Source organism: Rhinopithecus bieti, unplaced genomic scaffold, assembly GCF_001698545.2.
Source record: "Rhinopithecus bieti isolate Rb0 unplaced genomic scaffold, ASM169854v2 scaffold_74639, whole genome shotgun sequence".
Lineage (NCBI taxonomy): Eukaryota > Metazoa > Chordata > Mammalia > Primates > Cercopithecidae > Rhinopithecus > Rhinopithecus bieti.
In genome coordinates this window covers 35,767-42,918 of record NW_016827765.1, presented here as the reverse complement: position 1 = coordinate 42,918, position 7,152 = coordinate 35,767, and the positions used below count along the sequence as shown (strand labels likewise).

The following is a 7,152-nucleotide window of genomic DNA, read 5'->3' as shown; positions in this document are numbered from 1 at the left end:
CTGCTGCTAAACTGAAATATGAGAACATTTCTACTCTTTTTATAATTTTCTTGGTTAGTTTGTATCTATGCCCTCAGTGTCTGTTTTTTTTGTGTGTTTGTTTTTGAGATGGAGTCCCACTCTTTTTGCCCAGGCTGGAGTGCAGTGGCACGACCTCGGCTCACTGCAACTTCTGCCTCCTGGGTTCAAGCGATTCTCCTGCCTCAGCCTCCCGAGTAGAGTAGGGTTTACAGGCGCCTGGGATTACAGGCGCCCGCCACCACGCTCAACTAATTTTTGTATTTTTAGTAGAGATGGGGTTTCACCATGTTGGCCAGGATGGTCTCAAACTCCTGACCTCAGGTGATCCAGTCCGCCTCAGTCTCCCAAAGTGCTGAGATTACAGGCGTGGGTCACTGCACTTGGCCGGCCCTCAGTGTTTTTATTTCAGATATTTAATAAGACATTTTGGTTAATTATTCTACAGCTAAATAAATCCTCCTTTAATTTGCCCATCACTGTTAATTTAAACAGTTTTTCTTTTCCCCTGAATAAATGATAGCTTTCTTTCATCTTTGGTCATATTTGGTGTTCAAGCCTGTTTTCCATAATATTGATAAAAGTGGGTAAAATGCAGAGATGCTGCAGGTTTAATTTAGTTTGGCTTTAAGAGTAAGAGTAAGGGGCGGAAGAGGGTTCAAAGCTTTTCACTTTACAGTTCTGCTTTGTAAAATGGACCTTGCCTGTCATGCAATGTCATAAGGGCATGATTGGCCTGCTTCTGTTTTCCTATAGACATGGCAGGAGAAATGATTGACAGCTTTTCCAGTTTGGCATGGAAACAAAGCAAAGCAATTTCAGCGTGGTAACAAGACTAAGGAGGAGGCAGATGCTGTGCAGGCACCAGTACCAGAGCCAAGGGATGAGGAACTTTTCCGTAAGATGCCCCTTTATTGCTCCATAAGCTATTATGCGCTGCATCTCCCCAAGCATGGCAGCTCACCACTGTGGAAACCTAAACAGAATGACACTCAGTGTTGAATGGCAAGGCCTTCGGTCATAAATAAGATAAACCGAAAGACATTTGATGGTTATCACAGAAATGGACTTTCCTTACTTGGAATTTTCCTGCCTAAACATCCACAGGGAAAAGCTACATATTGGGATTTCATAATTCATTTTAAGCATTTTGTTTGCAAATCTCAAAGCTTGATTTTTTTTCCAAGTTTGTAGGTACTTCAATATTTGTATTTCCATTTCAAAGTTTTAAAATTCATTGCTTTAAAGAACTACACCTGAAGAGCAATGTTTAGCTCTTTATTTATTATTATATTTTATTTATCTAAAGACCAACATGTTGCTTCCTACTGATAACGTCAGATGAATATTATTATAAAGTTAAATGAGCTTCCTCAGCAGTGAGCTCTGTGGAATAGATGCACCTTTCCTTCTAGTGTGACCATTTGAGATGGAACAGTCCGGAGAATTTTCCATCCCGTTACTAGAATATGTTTCTGTGACAAAGTTCTAGCAAGTTTTAGTCTGTAATCCATTTCAAGAGAAATTCTCCTGTCTGTTTTTTTTTCTAATTATGTCTTTTAATTTATATTTTCCAGATCTTATTCCATTTGAGTGAAATATGAATAAATGAAGAGATGTGGTATCAAAGCTCATTAAAAAAACTTTTTTGGTAACATGCTTCGTCCTATCTAGTTATTTGAATTCAGATAAACTTAAAGGAAAAGAACAAAACAAAGCTATAAAGAAAATTGGAAGTTATTCATTGCCATTCGTCATAAACAAGCTCAGAGGCTGGGATATTTGGCATGATGACAATGAAACTGCAGGAAATTGAGCACACTCCAGTGTTGGTGAGGACGGTCCATCCATTCTGCGTATGTCTGCATCTTTGGGACTTAGAATCTGGCAAGTAGAAGAGGGATTTCATCTTGTTGGAAAATATAAGTTGGAAAATCAACCCACATGAAATTGCAGAAGCTGAGGGGTGAGTGTTCTATAAACTATCTAATTCATTCTTTGCTTTTAGCTAGACTGCATTACATGATTCTATGTGTTCATTATTTTTGGACACTTTCTAAAGAGTAGCTAGAATTGTAAAGACACTACTAAGGTGATAATTTAAAACTATGCTGGCATTCATATCAATTAAAACAAACTCAAATTAGGTAGAAGACTTGGCCCAACTTTCTATTTTTTTGCTGAAATTGGTTATTTAATTTCATTTTTGTTAGTTGAATATGTTTGGGTTTCTCTGTGGTGCATCTAATAAGATTTTGTGTCTACATTTTGAAGCTTTATGGCCTTTCTCCTCTCAGTATTTCAGTGTGTTTGTGGTTGCTGCTCATGTTTAACCTGCTACTGTTAACTTTTAGTCATGGGAATTAAAAGAGTTCAGGCATCTGCATCTATTTAAATATCAAAACTCTGGGAAGCTTCTCTGATAAGCAAATCACAGTTATCCATGCACTTGCTCTGAGCAGCAGTTGAAATTAGGTGATATTTTATTTAGTGATCCTTATATAGCATTTATTATTTATTAAGCTCAGATTTTGGTTTTTTACAAGTGTTAGTTTATTTAATCTGCATAACAAAGTCATTAGAAGGTATTATTTGTATTCATAATTTTCAGATGAGGTAATTTAGGTGCCGAGAAGTTTAAGCACTTGTTCACATTCACACAAGAGCAAGTGTTAGAGTAAGGATTTCAGCTTAACCAGGATAGTTCTGGTGGGTACTGGGTTGACCACTATACCAATGCCTGTTAACCTTGATTTGCTGACCATGATGATAATTATGAAGTCAAAACAAGGCATAAACTTAATAATAGTCAAATAGACTTTAATGAGGAAGTAGGTTTAAAACAAATGGTCAGCAAACACTTTTTGGGCATGTAATATACACCAAGCAATATGCCTCCCAGCAGACTGGCATTGAATGGCAAAGCTAGGTCCTCAGGAGAGCGGCGGTCCAGGAATGGACCAGGTGGAATTAACCATATTAAATCCTATATTTAAAATTACTCTGTTAGCTGTATTTTGTTGATTAACCATCAATACAAGAAATATGGATCTAATCTTTCCAAATTATAATTTGGGAGAATTTTATAAAAAGTGCCACTCTCATTTTGATTCTGGCAGCATTAGTAACTGAGGCTTTAGGAATGAATTGAGATTCCAATGCTATAAAATAGCGCTCTCAAATGTTTTGGTCTCAGGATTTCTTTACATGCTAGGAAATTTTGAGAATCACCCGCTTCCCCCCAAAAGAAAGCTTTTGTTAATGTGGGTCATATCTCTCAATATTTATATTAGAAATTAAAATAGAAAATTTTAAAACTATTTAATTTCTAATTCACTTTAAAGTGACAGTAATAATCCCATTGCATCTTGACCCGAATGGCATATTTTAATAAGAAATAACTGTCTTTTTCAAAACAACAAAAAAATGAGTGACATTTGCTATGGTTTGGATATAATTTGTTTGTCCCCACCAAAACTCATGTTGAAATTTGATCCTCAATGTGCCAGTGTTGGGAAGTGGGGCCTAGTGGGAGGTATTTGGGTTATGGAGGTGGATCCCCCATGAATGGCTCTCTGCTGTTCTGGTGGTAGTGCTTTCTCAGTCTTTTTTTTTTTTTTTTTTAAACACAGGGTCTCACTCTCTCACCCAGCCTGGAGCATAGGGGTACAATCATAGTTCACTGCAACCCTGAACTCCTGGGCTCAAAGGATCTTTCCAGTTCATCCTCTTGAGTAGCTCAGATTACAGGCATACACCACCACACCTGGCTGAGTTCTCAATCTTGAAAGATTGAATTAGTTCTCATGGGAGTGAATTAGTTCCTGTGATAATGGGTTTTTATAAAGCCAGGATGCCCTTAGGTTTTCTCCTCTTCATACATGTCTACTTTCCCATTGCCCTTCTCCGCCATGTTGTGATGTGCCATGAAAGTCCTGTCCAGAAGCCAGGGCCATGCCCTCGAACTTCTCAGCCTGTGGAACCATGAGCTAAATAAACTTCCTTTAAAATAAATTTTTAGGTATTCTGCTGTAATAACACAAAATGTACTAATATAGCATTGTTTTAAATTTTTACAAATTTCTTTATTTTGTGGCTTAATAGAAAGCTAGATTCTTAGATTTGCTTCTCTAAACATTCTGTTATAATGTTACACATTAAAACCCCTCTGAAAAACTCTGTTGTACACTTGTGAGAGAATGAGAGTGAAACAGAGAAATTAGCATCTTGGTTTATTATAAAAATAGTTTGGATCTTCTCGAACCTTTAAAGAGTCTTAGGAAACCCTGTGGTTCTCTGGCCATGCTTTGAGAACCATTGCCACAGGATAAATCCACTGCCAAATTCATCTTTTGTTAAGCTATATGTTTTAGCCTGTTTTCATCTACTACTATCTGAATTTGAGCTTCAGCAAATCAGTGTATTATGATTTTCTCTTTTTTTTGAGACAAAGTTTTGCTCTTGTTGCCCAGGCTGGAGCGCAGCGGCACGATCTTGGCTCACTGCCAACCTCTGCCTCCCGGGTTCAAGAGATTCTCCTGCCTCAGCCTCCTCAGTAGCTGGGATTACAGGCACACACCACCACACCTGGCTAATTTTTGCAATTTTGGTAGAGACGGGGTATCACCATGTTGCCCAAACTAGTATTGAACTCCTTACTTCAGGTGACCTGCCCACCTTGGCCTCCCAAAGTGCTGGCATTACAGATGTGAGCCACCACGCCTGGCTGATTATGATTTTCAAATGCTAGGTGACTCCTTCCTGGCAGTGGTATATTTTATGTATATTATGTCCATGAATTTTTAAAAATTTAAATGAAAGCACATGACAGTTTCAAGTACTCCAACACTTGAGAAGCTACAATATGTATATACAGTGCACACGAGGTGATTTGAACATCAGATAAATTGAGACCGGCAGATAGAAAGAAAGTAGTAGATGTATATGTAACTATATCTAGGCATATATGTTTGGCTTAATAAAAACACACAATGTTTCTTATGTATTGTCTTGTAATGGAAATTAACAGTTTAATACTTTTCTATTAACCTATCTACCTGGACTCGTTTTTTTTTTTTTTTTTTTTTTTTTTTTTTTTTTTTTTTTTTTTAATTATCTGCAGAGGTGGGTATATTGATCAAATTAGTAACGACAACACTACTCTTGCACGGTTTTGAAAATAGTGTCTAGGTTGGAATAGCCATTGAAATAGTAGATATTTATATTTTTTGCAATGCTTTTAAATGTGTTAATTATTAATACTCATTTGACTAGTTTACTTTATTGTGGCTGAAATGCAGGCTCACAAGTAGTAAGAGGCACTTACTGTTTCTAAGTTCTATTATGGGATGTGAAGGTCCTTTAGTTTTCCCAAGGTCTGATAGGCATGGCAGCTTTTAATGTCACATGGGATGCTTACAAATTGCCTTCTATTTACACATAGCTTTTGAAGTAATTATTTTCCTTTTTAGTGTCCACATCTGTCAAGCGAAGAGCCTTTTAGTACAAATTGTGATTTAAAGAGAATAATTGTTTCAGAAGAGTAGTGAAAATGTTCAAATTGACATTTTGAAGGAAAACACAAACAAAAGAAATTAATTTTATTTCAAGAAAAGAGAAAAAGTTTTTTCCCATTATATAGTAAACATTTTGGCAAAAAAAATAGCAAGTATGAGTACATGCATGTGTGTGCGTGTGTGCCCCTTTCAAGAGAAGTTGACACTAAAATGATGCTTCAGATGCCAGAGTGAAGAGGTTTCTAGTTGAAACATTTAATTATTACCCAAATAGGGTAGAGAAACAAAGTCTAATTTCTTTCCTGTATTTGGAAGTGCTTGGTGTGGATAAGAAGTCTGAGTGGCAGCTGCAACTGCCAAGCAACCTCACACAATGGGAGTATTCTGCTTCTCAGTTACAGAAGGGGACTTTAAGGCCTCCCCTTCTGTAACCCCACATTTGGAGGCGAGAAGTCCTCTTCTTCTTGGGCATCTTTCACTAGCAGTTTTAGGAGAGTTTGCTACCCCTTTTCAAAAGTATGTTCCTAAAGATGGTGAATACTGAAGAATGACTTAAAATGTATATACATTAACATAGAGCAAGCTATAACAAAGTAGGGTAAATAAATGCATTTTAATTAGACTTTTTCTTTTTTTCTTCTTTTTTTTGATCAAGTGCATTTTTTCCTTTTTTTTTTTTTTTTTTTTTTTTTTTTTTTTTTTTTTTTTGTTTGTTATTACTTTTGCTTTTGCTTTTGAGGCAGAGTCTCATTCTCTCACCCAGGCTGGAGTGGAGTGTCATGATCTCGGCTCACTGCAGCCTGGACTTCCCAGGCTCAAGTGATCCTCCCACCTCAGGCTCCTGAGTAGCTGGGACTGCAGATACATGCCACCACACCTGGCTAATTTTTTGTATTTTTGGTAGAGATGAGGTTTCACTGTGTTGCCCAGGGTGGTCTCAAACTCCCAAGCTCAAGCGGTCCACCTGCCTCGGCCTCCTAAAATGCTGGAATTATAGGCATGAGGCACCATGCCTGGCCTATTTCCTGTGTTTAGACATGGATCTGAAGCTTCTGTAGTCTGAAGTTTTTCTTTAAAATTAGCAGTAGGTTTGAGCTTGTACAAATAAATCCCTTACCAGACAACTGCTAAAATGCAACATTTATTAAGTCAAATTGTACTCCAAAGTAGATGTTAACTATTCTCTGTTGATGAGTTGGAACACAATGTGAGCTTGAGTCATTCATTCTGGCCAATGAATAGCAATCAATTATGGAAGCCAAATCAATCACACAGCAGACCACACCAATGGTTAGGATGGTCAGAATGAAGAAAGAGGCAATGATGCGGTTGATTTCATATGTATAAACATAGTCAAAAGTAATAAGGAACTCTACCATGCATTGGGACACAATACATAGATCTCGATGCGGAGTATAGTTTGTAAAAATAGTATTTCTACTTGAGTTTTGGAGTTAGATTTTACACAAACATTCTAACCTGACAAGGAATCATATCTGAAAGCTGATATAAAAAGGAGTCCCTAAACTAATGAGAACTGTCAAAGTGAGGCAAATACATACTTTTGCTTATTTTGAAACTTTATTATGAACTAATGATTTTTTTTTTTTTTTTTTTT

At 37.0% G+C, this 7,152-nt stretch overlaps 1 long non-coding RNA gene across 1 annotated transcript in view; it reads left to right on the top strand.

Annotated features, from left to right (window-relative positions):
* The first annotated feature begins 781 nt into the window (after positions 1-781).
* LOC108523489 (uncharacterized) overlaps positions 782-7,152 on the top strand; it is an 11,517-nt gene continuing 5,146 nt past the window's right edge. Inside the window, exons 1-2 of the long non-coding RNA XR_001883827.1 lie at positions 782-916; positions 1,596-1,984. This is a non-coding gene — a long non-coding RNA (uncharacterized LOC108523489). The remainder of the gene's footprint in view (positions 917-1,595; positions 1,985-7,152) is intronic.